The 20,825-nt window shown below is 39.4% G+C and overlaps 1 protein-coding gene across 2 annotated transcripts in view; it reads left to right on the top strand.

The window, feature by feature from the left end:
- FILIP1 (filamin A interacting protein 1) overlaps window positions 1–20,825 on the top strand; it is a 182,897-nt gene that overhangs the window by 72,168 nt on the left and 89,904 nt on the right. The gene's annotated exons all lie outside the window — the stretch shown is intronic.

The raw sequence follows: 20,825 nt of genomic DNA, 5'->3' as shown, positions 1-20,825 counted from the left end.
TTCAATGAGTGAAAGAATAAAGAATAGATGCTGATTCCAACTTCGAGCTTTTCTAGAAGCAGAAAATTTCTTCATGATATGATTTTGGTAATAATTTAACCCAGCCTCCTGTGCTTAGTAACTAGTAAGTTTATCTAATTTAGCCATAGGCTAAATTAGGTTGAAAGCCGTAGAAAAGTCATGATTATTAGAGTACAGAGTTTAGATCAATGGTTACTTTTGCTTTTTCTAGAAGATAGAGTGAAAGGGAGATAGATAGAGAAACAAAGAAAAGGAAAGATTCAGAAAGCTTTGTTTAGACCAGCCTTACTCTTTTTTCATTTTTTCTCAACTTTCAGCTTTAAATTTCTATGACATCACAGGAGTTGAGAACACAAATAAGCAGAGCATTGTATTGTAAAGATGTAGTATTTTCACAAAGCATTTTCAAGTCTATTATTTCATTTGATATCAACAAAAATGTGGGTGTTATTATTTATATTTTATAAGGAAGAAACTGGGGCTCAAAAGGGTTAAGGGTTTGTCCAGATCTCATCTTAGGCCTCCTGATTCTTGGTGGTGTACTCTTTCTACTGCTATTCTTACCACCTCTCTGTAGCTCCCACGAACCACGGCCCCCATTAAGCACATGTTTTTAGGGATCCAAGAGGGAGTTGGAATTCTTTTGAGTCTCTCAGTTCTGGACAATCCTGTTTCTGAAAGTGGGGGAAAAATATTTTTTTTTTTCTTGGAGGAGATTATTACTTAAGACTAAAGTTGATGTTTTCCTTATTGTTTTTATTAGGCTCTTAGCTTGTATGAACCTCAAGGGGAATGCTAACAATTGTGTGAGATGAAACTTTTGGTGGTGTTATCATCAATTATTTGCAATCTACCCTAAACTAGGGTGGGGTAGCCTCATCTGTTCCTGTTCTCATCTCTGTGTGCCTACAGATAAGGAAATCCCTGGAGAAAAGAGAAATCAAAAACATAAAAATATCAAATTTTGAACAAATAAACATGATTGGGCTTACCATTTATGGGCTGAGAAAAATCACATTTGCATTTCACAGCAAAAGATGAAATTTACCAGAGTATCACCATTACTAGAAATAGCTTCACCACTCCCGGAAAGGTGGTTAATGTTTTGTCTATTAACATTTATTGTGTAAGGAGGCAGAATATATTACTCTAACTTTTTAAGCTGCTGTCAGTTGACAGATTTTAACCTGAGTGGAAGGTACAGCAGTTATTGTGGAAGTTTTCACAAGGTAAGACCATCAGTTCCCTTCTCTCCAAGCACAGTGGCTTGTGTGAAGCCTGTGGCTCTTCCAGATTTCAATTTCTGCAAAAGACTGTTATGTAATGGTGAACTCTGGAAGATATTTAAGATTCATGTGATTTTTATACTCATGGTGTTACAGATACAGTTTCAGAGCCAAGGCATGCAAAATATAAGGCCACATACCCAGAACATTAGGTAAATTAGCCAGAAGGTGCCAAAGAAATGCATTTTGCTCTCCATTAAACTTTATAAATACTTGATACCTTACCTTACACAATAGATATATTCCTGAGCAGCAGTAAATAAGTAAAGATTGTAAGATATTTGTGGAGGAGGCAGTGAAGGAAAAGAGAAATGAAGGACCTGGTATTTAAAGAAATTTCATGGTGAATTCATTTGCAAAGCAAATCATCCATCTACCCATTTATTTCTATGGACCTACATAAGTGTATGGACTTACAAATGCAGATTGTGTCATATTAGGTCTGTTTAAAGTGAGAGTGATCCTGTATTTAGAGCCGTAGATCTATGTTCTTGTCGCAGAAACCTGTCCTTTCTTAGCGTTCTCACGTGAGAGGGCGTGTGTTGTAGCTAAGCATGGGAGGCAGTTGGCATTAGCACATTTGAGTGGGCTGGTGAAAATGTGGCAGCTGTGTACCAGGTTTGCTAGACTAGAGATAGGGGAAAAAAAATTCTGTGTAAAGATCTAGTGCTGTGAAGAGAGGCAAGGCTGTGCCTTGAGAGGTAAGGCTTGTACACCATTTGGCTTGACGTTTATGAACATTTAGTGAGTTGTCCTCCAGACCTTAAAAGACCACTGATTAATTACCTCCCTTTATAGGATGGCTGTATGTGACCCAAATACCCTTTACTCTGTTCCAAGGTTATATAAAATATTGGGGCTGACAAGCCTCTTGGAGATGTCTTATCCACCTCCTTTTTATTACAAATGTGAAACTGACACTCTGATAAATTATGGGACTTTTCCAAGGTTGCACAGCAGTTTAGTTAGCATTTGCTCAAGATCCAAATTCCCTCTCAGTTCAGTGCCCCTCTTATTATAGTATTTATACTTAGGGATGTTCAAGGGTAAGATCCATGATCTTTGTATTTATTCTTCATCTTGAGAATTTCTTTCAAGTAGATCCCTAGTGTGAAATCCAGGGCCAAAACCATTTTTTAGGTTAGAGAAATTGAAGAAAGTTTTACAGTAAAAGTATATGATCTGAGCCTTGAAGTTTGGTGTGATCTGAATAGTGAGAAACATGGTGGAGGGCAGGGCTGCCCCATGGCCATAGACTGGGCCCTGCACAACTTTGGGGAGCTTCATATTCACTACCCTATGAGGGTTGTGCCCTGGAGTTATGCAGTAGCTTGGCCTTGGGGAGATTGGAATTACTGGTTAAAAGAAGTAGGGTGACACAAAGAAAAAAGGGCTTGTAATATTGGGGAGATAAACCAAGATCAAGTCTCCCTGTAGGAGATGTACCCTGGAAGTTACTTAGGGGAAAAAGAGGAAATGGGAGTTCACTCAGGCTTTTCATGTCAATTTTCCTTTTCTCAGACTTGTTTTTGATCTCTCTTATTCTCTTCACCACCACATCCAGGGTTTTGGACATTGTAAACAGTCACTTGTGTTTTCTGGTACCAGTGGCCTGCCTGCCCCCTTGGAATCTATTGTGTGATCTATAGGAATTTGTTGAGCTCACATTAGAACAGCATGGCCTTTTTTTTTTTTCCTTTCAAATTTTAAATTATTTTTTAAATTTATTTTCAGTGTTCCAGAATTCATTGTTTATGCACCACACCCAGTTCTCCATGCAATACGTGCCCTCCATAATACCCACCACCAGGCTCACCCAACCTCCCACCCCTGACCCCCCAAAACCCTCAGATTGTTTTTCAGAGTCCATAGTCTCTCATGGTTTATCTCCCCCTCTAATTTCCCCCAACTCCCTTCTCCTGTCCATATTTCCATGTCCTCTGTGTTTATTTCTTAAAAACAGCATGACCTTTATTCTTAGCATTGGCTCTTTGCAAAATTTGCAAATTTGTTGTTTTGCTTGCCAGTCCAAGCACCCAGGGAATCTTTTTTTTTTTTTTTTTTAAGATTTTAGTTATTTATTTGACAGAGAGAGACAAAGTGAGAGAGGAAACATAAACAGGGAGAGTGGGAGAGGGAGAAGCAGGCTTCCCTTTGAGCAAGGAGCCCAACGTCGGGCTCAATCCCAGGACCCAGGGATCAGGACACGATCGGAAGGCAGACGCTTAATAACTGAGCCACCCAAGAACACCTGCCCAGAGAACTCTTGTAGTGCAAATTTCGTTGAATATGTATTAGGGATGGAGTTCCCCATCTCAGGGATTTTTGTATGTTAAGGAGTCTTATCTAGAACTTATGGTGTCATGAACTTTGTCTTGAAAAGGGACATCTTCTAGACCTTTCAAGCCACACCTTAGCTGATGCAAGCCTGTCATTTTAACACAATGGCTGGCCAGCTTTGCTTGCATGGAAATAGCTGGGATGGTTTCCATCCTCTGTCATTGATGCTTCCAATAACAAGAACTTTCTAATAAATTGGAATATTTTTTATTCTCTGGGTGAAAAACTGGTTACAGATTTCCCAGACTAAACTGAAAATAATGAAATAGTATACCCAGACTATCACTTGGGCACCATGATTAATTCTCCCTTGTATTTGTCCAAAAATAGCACTTTAAAGAAGCCAGTTGATTCGGCTGTACTAAAAACGAGAAAAATTCAAAGGAAATGCTACTCACATCAAAAAGCCATAACACAGAAAACTTGGCAGAAGGCTATTCTTGTAAAATGATTCAAAAACAGGATACTAATTAATTCTTTTTCTTCATGCAAAAAAAATTTAGCTATTTTATATAATAAATTCACTTGATATATCCACTTGAATACATTTTAGAAAAAAAAAGCCTCTAAAAATTTTCATTTTTCCCTTTGTCCTTATAGTTAGTTCTCTTTCACCTGTGCAAAAAGGCTCAGAGAAATCTAGCTAACACAACTAGATAAAGCACCACCATTCCATTTGGCTTTGGTGTTCGTCAGGCTGGGTCAGAGACAGGATCATCCACACATTGAAAGATCTACTCTTGTCCCATGTGACTGGGAGAAGATGTTATATTTCAGACACTTACAAAATAGATAACATGGCCCTGTGGATTACTAAAAGTTTCCTCTATTCTCTCCTTTTGAAGTTCCTAGCCATTTTCTTCTCTCTCTTTTTAAAAAAATATTAATCCATTTATTGGGGGGGAGGGGCAGAGGATGAGGCAGAGAGTCCCAAGCCAACTCTGCACTTTACCTCTCTACCACTTATTGTAGGTAAGCCCTCTACCTGCTCTCCTTTCTTACTAAGAGATTTCATTCATTCTGAGGGCATTAATTAATTAAATCTAAATTGATTTTACAATATTTAAGAAACATTACCATGCTAGAGGTCTGAAGAATACAAAGATGATGAATAACAATACTCATAGCTAAAATTTGATGAGCTCCTTCTATGTACTAAGCATGGTTTTAGACAGTAGGTACCTCAGCAGTCATGATGAAGAAAGAGCTCCTGACCTTGTGGGATAAATGAGAATATGCAGGAATGAATATTCTATAGGGTAGTTACAATGTAAATTATAAGAGCACAGAGGAGGGGAAGATTATGAAATTCTCAGGAGATGAATGAAAGCTTTACTAAAGAATTGGACGATGAATAATTGGGAGGTTTTGGACAAGTAGAAATGAGTAGAGACCAACACAAACAGATTCAAATATAGAGTGGGTGGAAAAGCATAGGTTATATTCATCAGTAAATAGCCTCGCTTCAGGGGAGAAGTATTTGATGGAAATAAAAGTACACCTGAATTTGGTGTACAATATGACTTAAGAAAAGACCTATGACTAAAAACAGTCAAAAGGAGTGAGGATCCCAGAAGAGTGGAGTGATGCAGAAGCCAAGGGAGTCAAGATTGAGAGAGATTATGTCAGTCAAATCAGCAGAAAACTTCAGTTGTATATGACTGAAGGGTATTCATTGGGTGTGTGCATCTGGAGGTTATGGGGAACATTTGCCAGAGCAGTTTCAGTGTGTTCAAACCTATTTTCAGTGGTTTGAGAAGTGACATTAAACAAACAGAATAACAGGTTCTGTTGAAAATCTAGGAATTTAGAAAATCCTTTTTATTTTTACTTTTCAGTAAAAGTTAATTTTTTTTGTCTTTGTTTTTTGTGACTTTTGTTTTGTTTTGTTTTGTTGGACATAGTCAAAGAAACCAAATTTCCCTTTTCTTTAGCATGACTATAAATTATTTGTCTGGCAGAGTAAGCCCTTAGTATATATTTGTTGACCTTCTGCTTTGAAATCACTGTGTTGCCTTTTGCTACTTTTGGGCTTTAAGTAAAACATGAGTTTATTAAAAAGTAGAAGGCTAGGGGGGAAAAAAAAGTAGAAGGCTAGAACAGTGTGAATGCCAAGTCCTATGAGGGAATGTTGTAGAATCCAAAAATTTCGGTAGTTGACCTTATTAGTATTGACTTTGAGCCTCAGTTTATTCCCTGTGTAATATATATACTTCCTACTTTCTAGGGTTGTTGTGATTACTACACTTAGTTATTATAGATGTTATTGGATGGATAACTGTGGATAAAAAAGTAGCAGAAAGATGGGAGAGTAGCTACCAGGGAAACTCGGGCCAGTGGAGGGTTTTTGATATTTATATTTATTTTTTAAAGATTTATTTATTTGAGAGAGCATGTGCACATGCATGGACACAAGTGGGGGGAGAAGCACAGGGGGAGAGAGAGAGAGAGAATCTTCAAGCAGACTCCCTGCTGAGCACTGAGCCTGACATGGGGCTTGATCCCAGGATCCTGAGATCATGACCTGAGCTGAAATCAAGAGTCAGATGCTCAATACCTGAAGCACCCAGGTGCCCCTCAAGTGGTGGTCAAAAGGATAATTATGAACATGGTATCACTGCTGAGGGGAGGGTTAGAGGGAGGTGACTGTGGACAAATAGAAGCATTAATAAGTGAAGTTTAGGATTCCACCAGCAGAAGCTGTGTGTTTGTAGTGCCACTGGTTTGTTCAGAAGCCCGAGTGTAAATGGGGAGATATATTTTATAGCACTGAAATTCGTGTTGCAAATGTGTAAGTAGATGCAGTGGAAAAACAGAAGTGGAAGAACGTAGTGTGTGTTGGTGAGACAGTACTCAACCAGGAAGAAACGTAAGGAGGAATGAGCAGGTCGGTGGAAGGCCAGGCATGAAAGGGCTGGAGGGACTTGAAGTTGGGCTATTTGCATCTAGCTTTTCTGTGTGGTGCAATGTTAACTAACGGATGGGCCTGGGAGTAGAAGCAAAGGCAATCAGAATTCATGAGATCGAGGACTGGTAAAGTTAGGGCACTGGCTAAACCTCTCACATGAATGTTGAAAGCTCCCAGGCTCATGGGAGGATTTAGAGTGAAGAGCATGTCTGTATCGAAATAAATATGAGAGTTGGGGGCTAGAATCTCAGCACTTTGTTGCTGCCAGCCTACTTTTTCTCAAGTGTTTTTCTGATCATGTCATTTTCTTGCTTAGGAATTTATGAGAGGGGGTGCCTAGGTGGCTCAGTGGGTTAAAGCCTCTGCCTTCGGCTCAGATCATGATCCCAGGGTCCTGGGATCAAACCCCGCATTGGGCTCTCTGCTCAGCAGGGAGCCTGCTTCCTCCTCTCTCTCTGCCTGCCTCTCTGCCTACTTGTGATCTCTGCCTGTCAAATAAATAAATAAAATCTTAAAAAAAAAAAAAGGAATTGACGAGAGGCCTCGAGTCCCTATCAGACTGATAGCTACCTCAATCAGACTGGTCTGCAGAAGCTATTTACTAACAGGCTCCCTTTTAACGGTTTCTGTTCATTTTTGGTGTTCCTTAACATGACTATTCCTATCCGATCAGGCAGTCCCTACATTCTTCCCCTACCTGACACATACACTAGCACACACAATCTCAAACTCTGTTCCCATCCCACTGTTTTTTTTTTTTCTTCTTATCTTTCTTTATATTTCCCCCACCTTGGAAGTAATTATAAGACAAAAATTAGGACTTTCTGGGAAGATTCAGGACCTATATTTGTCCTTGTTTCAAACTGTATTCCTTCATGTAGTAATATGGTTTTTCTTTTTTCTTATTAGAGACTTTATTTTTTAAGAGCAGTTTTAGGATGACAGCAAAATTGAGAGGAAGGTATGGAGATGTCCCATAAACTTCCCTGCCCCGCAACATGCATCGCCTCTCCTATTACCAGCATCCCCCACCAGAGTGGTACATTTGTTACAATTATGAACCTACACTGATACACACATCAGAATCACCCAAAATCTATAATTTACATTAGGATTTGCTCTTGGTGTTCTACGTTCTATGGGTTTGGAAAATATATAGTGACATTACCCACTGTTATAATAGTATGTAGAGTATTTTCACTGTCTTAAAAATCCTCTGGGGTCTACCGATTCTTTCCTTCTCCAACTGCTCCCATAGAATTTCTTTTAGGGACCACTGAAAGCTTATCTCTTCTGTGAAGAATTTTCTAAATAGTTGCTCCCTCACACCTGTCTTTTTCCTGTCCTGAAACCTCACATTGGTTTGGTAAAAGTGTAAATCATAGCATCCCATAAACACACGTTCCCTAAGTGTTTTATGTGCTTACTTACCTCTGTTGTCTGAAACAACTTGAGGTCAGAAGCGGTTGTGTCTTTTGCTTCTTTCATATGCCTCATTGCACCTAGGAAAGGGCTAGGCATATCATTGTTTATTGGTAACTGGTGAGTAGTCTTGGAATGTTTTAATACCTATATACCCTATGAGGCAGTCATAAGATTTATTTTTTAATGTCTTTGAACTATATAGAGAAAGTTTAAATATCACAGTATATACAATGCTATTGAATTAACAGTATTGGTCCCAAGTATTTGCCATTAAGATCCCACTACGAGACTATGGTTCTGCTTTTCTGTCATCTTTAGCAGGGGATGACATAACTCCATTGGGGATGGTGATGATCAGTTCAGATAGAATTACCTAGTGCATCCAAACCCAATAGGCTTATCCTACAGAACCATTTATCACTTCTTTCTCTAGAGATGGCTTTTCTTTTCCAAAGTGAGTTCCATTTGTCACATGGTAAGGCCTTCTGTGGAATCTGTACTTCCAAAGAATGAAGCTTTTAGTTACTCTGTATGGCTTTTTAAATTGATGACTCACCTGCACTTAATACAGTCCATCTTTAGAATCTCAGGCTGAGGTCACCCTGAGTGAGGCTGCCCAGTGAAACCTCACACCATCAAAATGGTCAGAGTGCTGAGAATGGTATGTCTTTGCTAAGTTTAGGAGGCGGCAAAGAGACAGGTTGTGTTCTGATTAAAATCAGGACCAGATCTGATTCTTTGTTGAATATGGTGCTTCAGAATCTCATGTGTCCAGTTGTATTGTCACTCTTTTGGCAAAGAACATTGGTGTCTGATTTTCATTGGATAGAATGAGGGCAGGGTCGTGTCTGAGGGAATAGTAAGGGGTAGGGAAGACTTTAGTTTAGTTTTGTTTTCTTTTTGGAGGGGAACACTAACAAGTTTGTTGATGTTAGAGACAGACTCCTCTCCATCCCCATCCTATCCTTGTTCCCTTTATCTCCCACAGATACTTTATCTTCTATTTTACTTGGGAGATAAAGGTCTTCTCAATCTCTCTCCATTCCAAATATTTCCATTCCTTGCCTTCTGTTTCTCCCTTTTCCCTTCATGAAGAGAGAAGTATCCTTTCTTATCAAGGCCAGCTCTGTTGACTTGACTTGATCCTACCCCCTTCCTGGACTAAGCTGCACATTCTATACATTTCCCCCATCCATCCCGAATCTTCCTCCCTCCTCTCCCCACTAGCTCTCCTATGCTCTTTATCACTAGCTTGTAGGGGCTTGGAAACTTCCCACATAAAAGATGTGACACTGATCAAAGCTCTTGGGGCTCTTTAGACAGGGAATTATTGCCAGCAAGGCCTCTGTCCCCCCAAGAACCTGGACATGGAATATTCAGGACCCCTTTTAGAAATTCTTTGAACTATATACCTATGCCTCTTCTCTCCCTCTGCCCTATTTAGGTACATATTTTCTTACAAAGGTAAATTTAACTCCATCATTTTCTATGTTGCTTGACTATTTTTAACAAAACTTCTCTAAATCTTGTCTGTTTTTCAAGAACTATTTTATACTACAAATTCCTAGAGGACAGATTTTATCTATGAAGCACTTGATAGGTGCTTTTGGAAATTACTCTGTAGTCCCATTTGGTTAATATGAATTTTTTTTAATGAAGCAGATTGGATTGCTATTTTAATTTTTTTTTAAAGTAGATCTTGGTCTTTACCCTAGTGACCAAAAGTGAGTCTATTCCAAGGAAATGTCAGGTGACAGGAAAAATTTTGGCTTGCTTTTCTACCACTATGACACTTTACTCCCTGCCTCAGTCTATGTGTTTTCTTACTGGATGTGTTGGGCCAATATTAGTGGCACAACTATCTCTCAACCAAGAATCAGATTGTACCCTACCCTGAAGACACTGTCATCATAATCTCTTTATTGTTGGGTAAAATGATGAAATGTCTGGAATTTCCTTTAAAATTTCCTTTAAAGTTTCTAGCTTCTCTTTCCTGCAAAAAGTATGTGAGGGGATAGTTAGTTAGTTTGGTATTTCATTATACTCTTTTGTTCACTTTGGTATACATGTAAAACTTTCCCATATACAAAGTTTAAAACAAAACAAAACAAGTAAATGGCAAAAGAAAAATAATCATGTCTATATTGACCATGCATCCTTCCTGGGCTGCCTACGCTGGAGCAGCACCTTCACTGTTCTATTGAATGATCACATTAGCCCTAAAAAGTTAGAGAACTAAATGGAAGCCTCGATGGTTTGAGTGAACTCCCCCCAAGGATGCCCTAGTAAGGTATATTATGCCTTGCTGACTCCAAAGCCAGTGCCTATCCTCTGCCAGAAAAATAATAGGCCACTATTATTTTTGTAATTAAAACGGAGGAGCACCTGGGTGGTTCAGGTGTTAAGCGTCAGCTCTTGTCGGTCGTGATCCCAGGGTTGTGGGATCAAACCCCACATTGGGCTCTCTACTCAGCAGGAAGCCTACTTCTCCCTCTCTTACTCCTCCTGCTTGTGTTCCCTCTCTTGCTCTGTCTCTCTCTGTCAAATCAGTAAATAAAATCTATTAAAAAATAAAAATAAAAATAAAATGGAAGAGCAAACTCACTGACAAGAGAATCCTCATCTCACAGATAAGGAGAAGAAGCATCTATTATTTGCTAACAGAATGTTTTCCATACAAAGCAACAAATTTTGAAATTTACAATTTGGGGTAGTTTTTTTGTTCTCTAAATCATGAGTTGATGGGGCATCTGGGTGGCTCAGTAGGTTAAATCATGAGTTGATGGTTCTGTTCTTTTTTAGTAGACTGCCTCATCTCCTCGCTTGCATCTTGCTTTCTCTTCATGCTTCTCAGTAGGATTATAACAAACTGAGCCATAGAATCACTTGTAATGAGTCCAGTTGTGATTACTGCCAATGCCATTGCTTAAGGGGTGATTGAAGACAGTGAAAAGCCAAGTAAAATCTTCAATTTAAGTTATGTATATTGGGTAGCCTGGGTGGATTAGTCAGGTAAGTGTCTGCCTTTGGCTCAGATCATGATCCTGGGGTCCTAGAATGAGCCCTTCATGGAACTCACTGCTCAGCGGAGAGCTTGCTTCTCCCTCCCCCTCTGCCTGCTGCTCCCCTGCTTGTGAGCTCTCTCTCTCTCAAATAAATAAAATCTTTAAAAAGAAAAAAAGTTAGGTGTATTTTTTTCTCTCTCTCTCTCTCTTTTTTTTTTTTTAAAGATTGTTTATTTTAGAGAGTGAGTGAGTGTAGGTGGGGGGAGGGACAGAGGGAGAGAAAATCCTCAAGCTGACTCCCTGCTGAGCACAGAGCCTGACTTGGGGCTCTGTCCCAGGACCCCGGGATTACCACCCAAGCCGAAATCAAGAGTCAGCTGCTCAATCCACTGAGCCACTCAGACACACAAATTTTTCTAATTTATACTGTTGAGCCACATAAAACATTTTTTATAGTTATTAAATTTTTAAAAAAGATTTTATTTATTTTTTTGAGAGAGAGAGAACACGAGTAGGGAGAGAGGCAGAGGGAGAAGCAGTCTCCCTGCTGAGCAAGGAGCCCAAGTGGGACTCAATTCCAGGACCCTGGGATCGTGACCTGAGATGAAGACAGATGCTTAACTGACTAAGCCACCCAAGTGCCCCTTATTAAATGTTTTTAAGAGTAAAATGGAGGGGTCCCTGGGTGCCTCAGTGGGTTAAGCCTCTGCCTTCACTCAGGTCATGATCTCAGGGTCCTGGGATCAAGCCCCACGTCAGGCTCTCTGTTCAGCAGGGAGCCTGCTTCCCCCTTCTCTCTATGCCTGTCTCTCTGCCTATCTATGATCTCTGTCTGTCAAATAAATAAATTAAATATTTTTAAAAAAAGAGTATAATGCAGAATTATATACCTAGACCATGGTGAATTTAAATTGATGGCGTCCAAATTACTGAGATGTTTCGTACAAGCACTATTTATAACTGCTGGCAACTTGACATTGTTTACGAATTCCTGGGCTAGTCTTTACTTCTTGTTTATTCCCTTCTCTCTTTTGAGCAGTTCCAGGGACGCTCCTGACTGGGCAAAGACTTAGTAAATAAAGAATGATCTTTTTCTTGTTAGTTCCTCAGGATCTTCCCTTGTTTGGGCCCCAGTGATCCTCAGGAGAACTTTCCATGTCCAGTGGTAATGAAGGGTTTGTTCTGAACCTCTTGTGACCTGTGGCATCCTTGGTTTTGCAGGTGGGGTTAAGAGTGCAGACATGGTGTGGAATAATTTTCTTTCCAAAGCTAGTTGGCCCAGGTGGGATTTGAAATCTGACTTCATAAGCATCGTGTCAACCAGTCATAGACTAACCTCAAAACACACGACAGGCTGAAAGAGACATCATACAGCTGTCAACAGAAAAATACGTTTATCTAAAGTGTCTGATGAAAAATTTTGAAATCATTTCCTTATGATATTAGTGCATAATCAAAAGGAAGGGTATAAACTGATTCAAGAAGTGCATTGTCACTTGTTTTTTTTCCGCTAACATGTAATCCTATCTGTGGACACTGTCTTGTGCTTCAACAGCGTATAAGTTTGTATTGGCAGGAAAGAACTTTTATCAACTTTTCCGAACAGCAGCCATTAATCTCTAACAATACTTACTCTCCTGTTAAACATTTCCTGATCAAGGGTCTGAAAGGAAACAAGAAACAATGTGCACAAATTTTAGCCGATTCTGCTCTACCCCTACCTTTTTAAAGTTGTAATAATAAAAGCACATTTGCAAGTTCATGGCTCTGTGGGGAATAGCTAATTTGTGAGGAAAACCAGCAATAAACCAAGGGTTTGGATGTTCCTAAGCAAATGTAGAAAATGGTCTGATGGACTCAAAACCAAATTGTACCAATGAAAGTGAGTCTTCCTTGAACAGTGAGTGTTACTGTTTTTGAACCTTAAATAGATTTGCCCTGAGATGGCGTGTTATAGTACCTGCCATCTTAAACCAGTGGGAAAAATTGTATATGTGATATAAATAGTTATTATATGTGATATGTGTTATGTGTCTGTATGTGTGTGCATTTGGGTTTTATATACTTTTTGTAATTAACAAATTTTTTTCTTAACCTCAAAGCAATGAGGAAGGTGAGCTATCCCCTGAAACAATCAAAATGCACATGTCTTTTTTTTCTTTAAAGGAATGTAAGTTCCTGGCTTTGCGTTTACAAAGGACAGTCATTTGAGTGCACTGTTGCATAGAGGGCTTGAGCCCTGAGCATTTGTTTTCTTTGCGATATCTGACATGACTCGTTTATGGGTGACTGTGGCATAACATGTCAGTTTGAAGTGCCAAACTGCAAAATACCTGGGCAAAGAGCTCTCCTGAAAGAAACGTACACTTCCTGACCGGGAGACACTTCTGGGGTCACTGAAGAGTTATACACAGGAAACTCTCAACATCGCACTTCCTTTCTTTCTCTCTAGAACTATAATTGCTTAAGTGGGAAGGGATGGAGGGAAGGGCTAATTCCCTTCTTCACCTGTGAGACTAGATGCAGAGGGCTGCGAGATCCCATTTTCCCCTGAGTCTCACTGCCTCATGCAACGATCTTCACAGATACCACACTGTTGTCTACCTGCAGCAAACACTGGAGCAATCTGGTCAGCTGTCATCCCACCATATCATATCACCATGATAGCTGATTCAATTGACAAGGAAACTGTTGACGGGCGCTTTTAGAATGACAGCAAGAAGTCTAGGGAATGTGAAAGAGGGAAAAGAACAAGTGTAGGATCCCCAACTTCAAATAACTGGGATCTCCACCATCTTTGCTTCACTTCCGGAATCCTTATGACTTTTCGCATGGTTTAATGCCGTAGCCCCCTAAGTGACATTCCCTTCCTGTGGTCTTGTCACCAGTCATTCTCCATATCACAGCCAGAGTCTGCTTTTTAAAACACAAATCAATCAAGTCTTTCCTCGGCTTCAAACACTCAGAGGCTCCCTATTGCTCAGAGAGGCCTTCATGGACTGGCAGCTGCTCACCACTCCAGCCTCACCTCTCACTGCATCCCTCCATCTGTGGTCCTGTCATACTGACGTGTCCGCAGTCCTGTGGACATTTTCTGTGTTAAAATGGTGTCAAGAGCCTCTTCTTACTGGGGACTCTTCTCTTTCATTATGTGTTATGCAAATGATTTGGAAGAAAAAGTCACTAATACTTCACATGTTCCAGGTTGGCTGATGGAAACAGTGCATTGATTTTATTTATTGATTTTTGTCCTACTTTATTTTTAATGTTGTTTCCACATCAAGTGAAGGTCATTAGGCAAGGAAAGCACTTCTCCATACAAATACCTACTGTTAGGCTAATGCTTAAAAGCTTATTCCATTACTTGTTATAACTTGCTCATGTGTTTTTTTTTCAAGGACTTTATGGGAGAGGACTTCCGTTCTGTCCAGGTGTTCAGAGATTTTTATATTTTGATAGAGTGTCATTCTTGTATCTCTTCCAAGGTGGTGGAGTCTTATTGTAATTACACGTTCAGGAATTATATTGTAATTATAAGACAAGACAAGTGTATGAATGGAGTCATGCTCTGATTTAGTAAATCCAAAAATTAAGCCAAACATAAAACACTTCTAGAGGCAAGGTCTACATACTTAAAAAATTTTAAGTTAAAAGTATTTTGTGTGATCAAAACTCTTCAAAGTGTAGGGATAGAGGGCACATACCTCAATATCATCAAAGCCATCTATGAAAAACCCACCGCAAATATCATTCTCAATGGAGAAAAACTGAAAGCTTTTCTGCTAAGGTCAGGAACACGGCAGGGATGTCCATTATCACCACTGCTATTCAACATAGTACTAGAGGTCCTAGCCTCAGCAATCAGACAACAAAAGGAAATTAAAGGCATCCAAATTGGCAAAGAAGAAGTCAAAGTCTCACTCTTCACAGATGATATGATACTATATGTGGAAAACCCAAAAGACTCCACTCCAAAACTGCTAGAACTTATACAGGAATTCAGTAAAGTGTCAGGATATAAAATCAATGCACAGAAATCAGTTGCATTTCTCTACACCAACAGCAAGACAGAAGAAAGAGAAATTAAGGAGTCAATCCCATTTACAATTGCACCCAAAACCATAAGATACCTAGGAATAAACCTAACCAAAGAGACACAGAATCTATACTCAGAAACCTATAAAGTACTCATGAAAGAAATTGAGGAAGACACAAAGAAATGGAAAAATGTTCCATGCTCCTGGATTGGAAGAATAAATATTGTGAAAATGTCCATGCTACCTAAAGCAATCTACACATTTAATGCAATTCCTATCAAAGTACCATCCATCTTTTTCAAAGAAATGGAACAAATAATTCTAAAATTTATATGGAACCGGAAAAGACCTCAAATAGCCAAAGGGATATTGAAAAAGAAAGCCAACGTTGGTGGCATCACAATTCCGGACTTCAAGCTCTATTACAAAGCTGTCATCATCAAGACAGCATGGTACTGGCACAAAAACAGACACATAGATCAATGGAACAGAATAGAGAGCCCAGAAATAGACCCTCAACTCTATGGTCAACTAATCTTCGACAAAGCAGGAAAGAATGTCCAATGGAAAAAAGACAGCCTCTTCAATAAATGGTGCTGGGAAAATTGGACAGCCACATGCAGAAAAATGAAATTGGACCATTTCTTTACACCACACACGAAAATAGACTCAAAATGGATGAAGGACCTCAATGTGCGAAAGGAATCCATCAAAATCCTTGAGGAGAATACAGGCAGCAACCTCTTCGACCTCAGCCGCAGCAACATCTTCCTAGGAACAAGGCAAAAGGCAAGGGAAGCAAGGGAAAAAATGAACTATTGGGATTTCATCAAGATCAAAAGCTTTTGCACAGCAAAGGAAACAATTAACAAAATCAAAAGACAACTGACAGAATGGGAGAAGATATTTGCAAGCGACATATCAGATAAAGGACTACTGTCCAGAATCTATAAAGAACTTAGCAAACTCAACACCCAAAGAACAAATAATCCAATCAAGAAATGGGCAGAGGACATGAACAGACATTTCTGCAAAGAAGACATCCAGATGGCCAACAGACACATGAAAAAGTGCTCCATATCACTCGGCATCAGGGAAATACAAATCAAAACCACAATGAGATATCACCTCACACCAGTCAGAATGGCTAAAATCAACAAGTCAGGAAATGACAGATGCTGGCGAGGATGCGGAGAAAGGGGAACCCTCCTACACTATTGGTGGGAATGCAAGCTGGTGCAGCCACTCTGGAAAACAGCATGGAGGTTCCTCAAAATGTTGAAAATAGAACTGCCCTATGACCCAGCAATTGCACTATTGGGTATTTACCCTAAAGATACAAACGTAGTGATCCAAAGGGGCACGTGCACCCGAATGTTTATAGCAACAATGTCCACAATAGCCAAACTATGGAAAGAACCTAGATGTCCATCAACAGATGAATGGATCAAGAAGATGTGGTATATATACACAATGGAATACTACGCAGCCATCAAAAGAAATGAAATCTTGCCATTTGCGACAACATGGATGGAACTAGAGCGTATCATGCTTAGCGAAATAAGTCAAGCAGAGAAAGACAACTATCATATGATCTCCCTGATATGAGGAAGTGGTGATGCAACATGGGGGCTTAAGTGGGTAGGAGAAGAATCAATGAAACAAGATGGGATTGGGAGGGAGACAAACCATAAGTGACTCTTAATCTCACAAAACAAACTGAGGGTTGCTGGGGGGAGGGGGGTTGGGAGAAGGGGGTGGGATTATGGACATTGGGGAGGGTATGTGCTTTGGTGAGTGCTGTGAAGTGTGTAAACCTGGTGATTCACAGACCTGTACCCCTGGGGATAAAAATATATGTTTATAAAAAATAAAAAATTTAAAAAAAAAGTATTTTGTGTGGATTTAAAACAATTTCATTATCTTTCCTTTTTTGTTGAGGTATAATTTAATTTCAGGTATATAACATAATGATTTGATATTCATATATATTGTAAAATAATGATCACAATAAGTCTAGTTAACTTAAAAATATTTTATTTAGAAATTTAAATAATCTTTTGAAGATTTTTTTAACATTTATTTGAGAGAAAGAGAGAGCACAAGCAGGGGGCAGGAAGGGCAATGGGAGAATCAAATTCCCCACTGAATGGGGATCCTGATGTGGGGCTTGATCCCAGGACCCCAAGATCATGATCTGAGCTAAAGGCAGAGGCTTAACCAACTGAGCCATATAGGTGCCCCCTAAAAAATTGGGTAATTGATTCACATATGTGGTTGAAGAACTAAAAAAAAGCATAATGTATGCAAATTTATTTTCTTTAGTTTTTTACATAAACAGAACATGTTATGTACACTGTTCTGTAATTGGCCCTTTTCAGACATCATATATGCCTTGGAAATCTTTCCATATTAGAACATACAGAGATTTCACATTCTTTTTAATGGTTGTGGAGGGTATGTTAGTTGCAGTCTCTTGTTGTTGGGTATTTAAACTGTACCCAGTCTTTTCCTTTTATAGTCAATGCTGCATGGACACATTATACATACATATTATCACACATGTAAGAATATTTCTCTTGGTCACACAACCCAGCCATAGAACTGCTGAGTCAAAGGGTACATATGTTTGTGGTAGATTTTGTTAAATTGGCCAGGTCTGTTTTCTCACACTTTTGTCAATACCGTATATTATCGTTTTGCTAATCTGGTGTTTTAATTCCTTTGACAATCCATTAGGTGAAATGGGTGTCTCCTTGTACTTTAAAATTACATTTCTCTTCTGATTGAGGATGGGTATCCTTTCAAAAGTGTTTAGAGATATTTGTATTTCTTTTCCTGTGACCAGCTTGTTTTTATCCTTTGCCTGTTTTTCCTATTGTACTGTTGGTCTTTTATTGATTAATAAGATCTCTTCATATAGTAAAGAAATCAGTTTTTTGTCTGTGATATGAGTTATAAGTGAAATATTTTTTCCATCTCAATATTTCTATTTTGACTTTGCTTATAGCACTTCTTGCTATGCAGAATTTAATGTTACTGTTATTAGTCAGACATCAATCTTTTCTTAAATGGCTTCTGATTCCGGTCATATTTAGAAAGCCCTTCCCACTTGTAGATTATGAAAACTTTCCTTCAAATTCTCCTAGTTCTTTTTTTTTTTCCTCTCCAGTTTTTCCATTGTTTTACCCATCTAGAATTCATCTCTGTTTAAGGTGAGTCACTTTGATTTTTTTGTAGATGGCTGTTGTATCCGTTGGGGTCCAGAGAGGAACACAGAAACAACTCTAGATATTTCAAACAGAAAGAAGCTAATAAAGGGATTTGGTAATACAGATACTAGAAAATGGAAAGAGTACAGAGAATGCTGAGGTAACCAGAGACAATAACTGCCAGCCTCTAGAGCTAGGGAAACAAAAGGAAGAGGTAGAATTACTAGAACTTAGGAATTCAGAGCAGGGAACTCGCTGAGGAGAGAGAGCTTGATGGGCTGGTGCTGGAAGGTCTAAAGAAGCTGGAACTGGAACAACATTGTCAAGAGAAACAGGACAAAACAGAAAGGCACACCTCATTCTCCCCTTCCCACCTTTTAATACCCCTCTAGTGACTCCGATTGGCAGAGCCCAATAGGGAACAGCAAGCACAGGAGTCTATGAAGTGCAGTTTGCAGAGTTCCAGACTCAGCATCACAGAGCAGAATAAAGATAAGCAATTCTACAACTGTGAAATAATAGGTAAATAGCCATTAGTTGATTTTTCACTTTTTCCCCTGTGATTTGAAATGTCACTTTTATCCTATAATATAATATTTGAATCTATTTCTGAGTAGATTTCTCTGCCTATTTCATGTGCTGGTACCACACTGTTCTAATTCCTTTAACACTATAATATGTTTTCATGTGTGGAAAGACATGTCTTCTCTCATTACACTGTTTCTGAATTTCCCCAGCTGTTCTTATTTAAAAGACATGGCTTTATAATCAGAGGATCTTTAAAGAGATTTAAAAATCAGGTTGTGGTTTTCTCCCCCCGCCCCTTTTTCTTCTTTTTTCTTTTTAAAGATTTTTTTTCTTTTTGATATTTTTCATTGTTCATGGAAATCAGAATCTCTATATAATAGGTACCTAAGAAACATGTGCAGAATAATTATCTAACATTTAAAAATGTCATTATGTCTTTTTTAAAATTCTACTCCTATGAACTCCAACACAGTTTTAGTTTTCGTTGTCTTAATAATGATTGAGTGTATAGAGGAAATGCAGGGATCCTTTCCTTTGTCCGCAATTCTTTATTTACTTCTTTGCTTCTGAATTGATGTGAACCACCAGAAACAGGGACCTGACTAACAGGCTTTATCCAAATTAGAGCTAACAGTGGCTTGGACTAGCATGGTAACAGTGGTTTTGGTGGAAAGTGCTCAGGTTCAGTACAAATTTTATAGGAGAGCAGATAGTGTTTGACGGCAGGTTGAGCATGGGTTATGTGAAAAAGAGATAATATAAGGCTATCTCCCAGGAAGGTTCTTTGGCCGAGCAAATGGAGAACAAAAGTTATCATTTACTGAGATGTAGAAGGCTGCAGGTGGAGCAGAGTAAACAGGCAGAGACCAGCAATGCAGTTTTGCACATGTCATTTTTGAGAAGCTGTTAGACATTCAAGTACAGAGATATCCAGTAGGCATTTGGATATGAGTCTGGAGTTCAGGGAAAGGTCTGGGCTGGAGTTATCAACTTGGGAGTCACTTATGTGTAGATGTATTTAATTCCGTGAAACTGGGTGATGTCATGAAGAGAGCAAATTTAGAAAAGATAATAGGTCAAAGGACTGAGCCCCGGGGAATTCTAGAACTCAGAGGTCAAGAAGGTGTGGAGGAATCAGCAAAGGAGAATGAGAATAAGCAGCTAGAGAGGTAAGAGGGAAATTAGCAAAGTAGAGTGTTTGAGAGTCAGAGTGAAGAATTTTTCAAGATGGGGAAAGATCAAAAGCATCAGATGCTGCTAACGGATCAGGGAAAATGAGGAATAAGAATTGACCCCAGTGGGCGCCTGGGTGGCTCAGTGGGTTAAAGCCTCTGCCTTCGGCTCAGGTCATGATCCCAGGGTCCTGGATTTAGCCCCGCATCAGGCTCTCTGCTCAGCGGGAAGCCTGCTTCCCCCTCGCCCGCCCGCCCCCCACCTGCCTCTCTGCCTACTTGTGATCTCTGTCTGTCAAATAAATAAATAAATAAATCTTTAAAAAAAAATTGACCCCTGCATTTAGCAACAGGGAAGTCATGCTTTGCCTTGATAAGAGGTTTCAGTGGAGTGATAAAAGCAAAAACCTAAGTGGGCTGGGTTTTACTCACGGTACCTAAAGTTCCAAGTGTCTCCACTTATCAACTGCAATATCAGAAGTACATGATTATTTTCTTTATTTATGGCTTTGGTGAGTCCCTAGGAGCTGTGGCCAGGCACGTCAGGAAGAGATTCTTCAGATGGTTTTGCTGTGGTTAAGTCATCTTGGGATGTAAGCCTTCATAACTGATCTCCGCGAATATGACACCATCTGTGAGGTGACCACTAAAACTTCAGCTGGGTGAACCCATGTTGTGGCAGCTCCATGGTGTCCGGCTGTATCAGCTCTTGGTTAATTAAGCACGTGTGAAGAATGGCTGCAGGAAGAGGGCATTCAGACTACTTGCTTGTTGGCCTTGAAGGTCATGGAGAAATTGGAAGGAAATTTAGGGATATTCTCATAATATTATTTAAAACTGGCCACGGCTGAACATGAAATAATGAGTTCAGCCTTGAGAAATCTGGCAGCA

Source organism: Mustela nigripes, chromosome 5 (genome assembly GCF_022355385.1).
Source record: "Mustela nigripes isolate SB6536 chromosome 5, MUSNIG.SB6536, whole genome shotgun sequence".
Classification (NCBI taxonomy): Eukaryota; Metazoa; Chordata; class Mammalia; order Carnivora; family Mustelidae; genus Mustela; species Mustela nigripes.
This window is presented reverse-complemented; position numbering and strand designations above follow the sequence as displayed.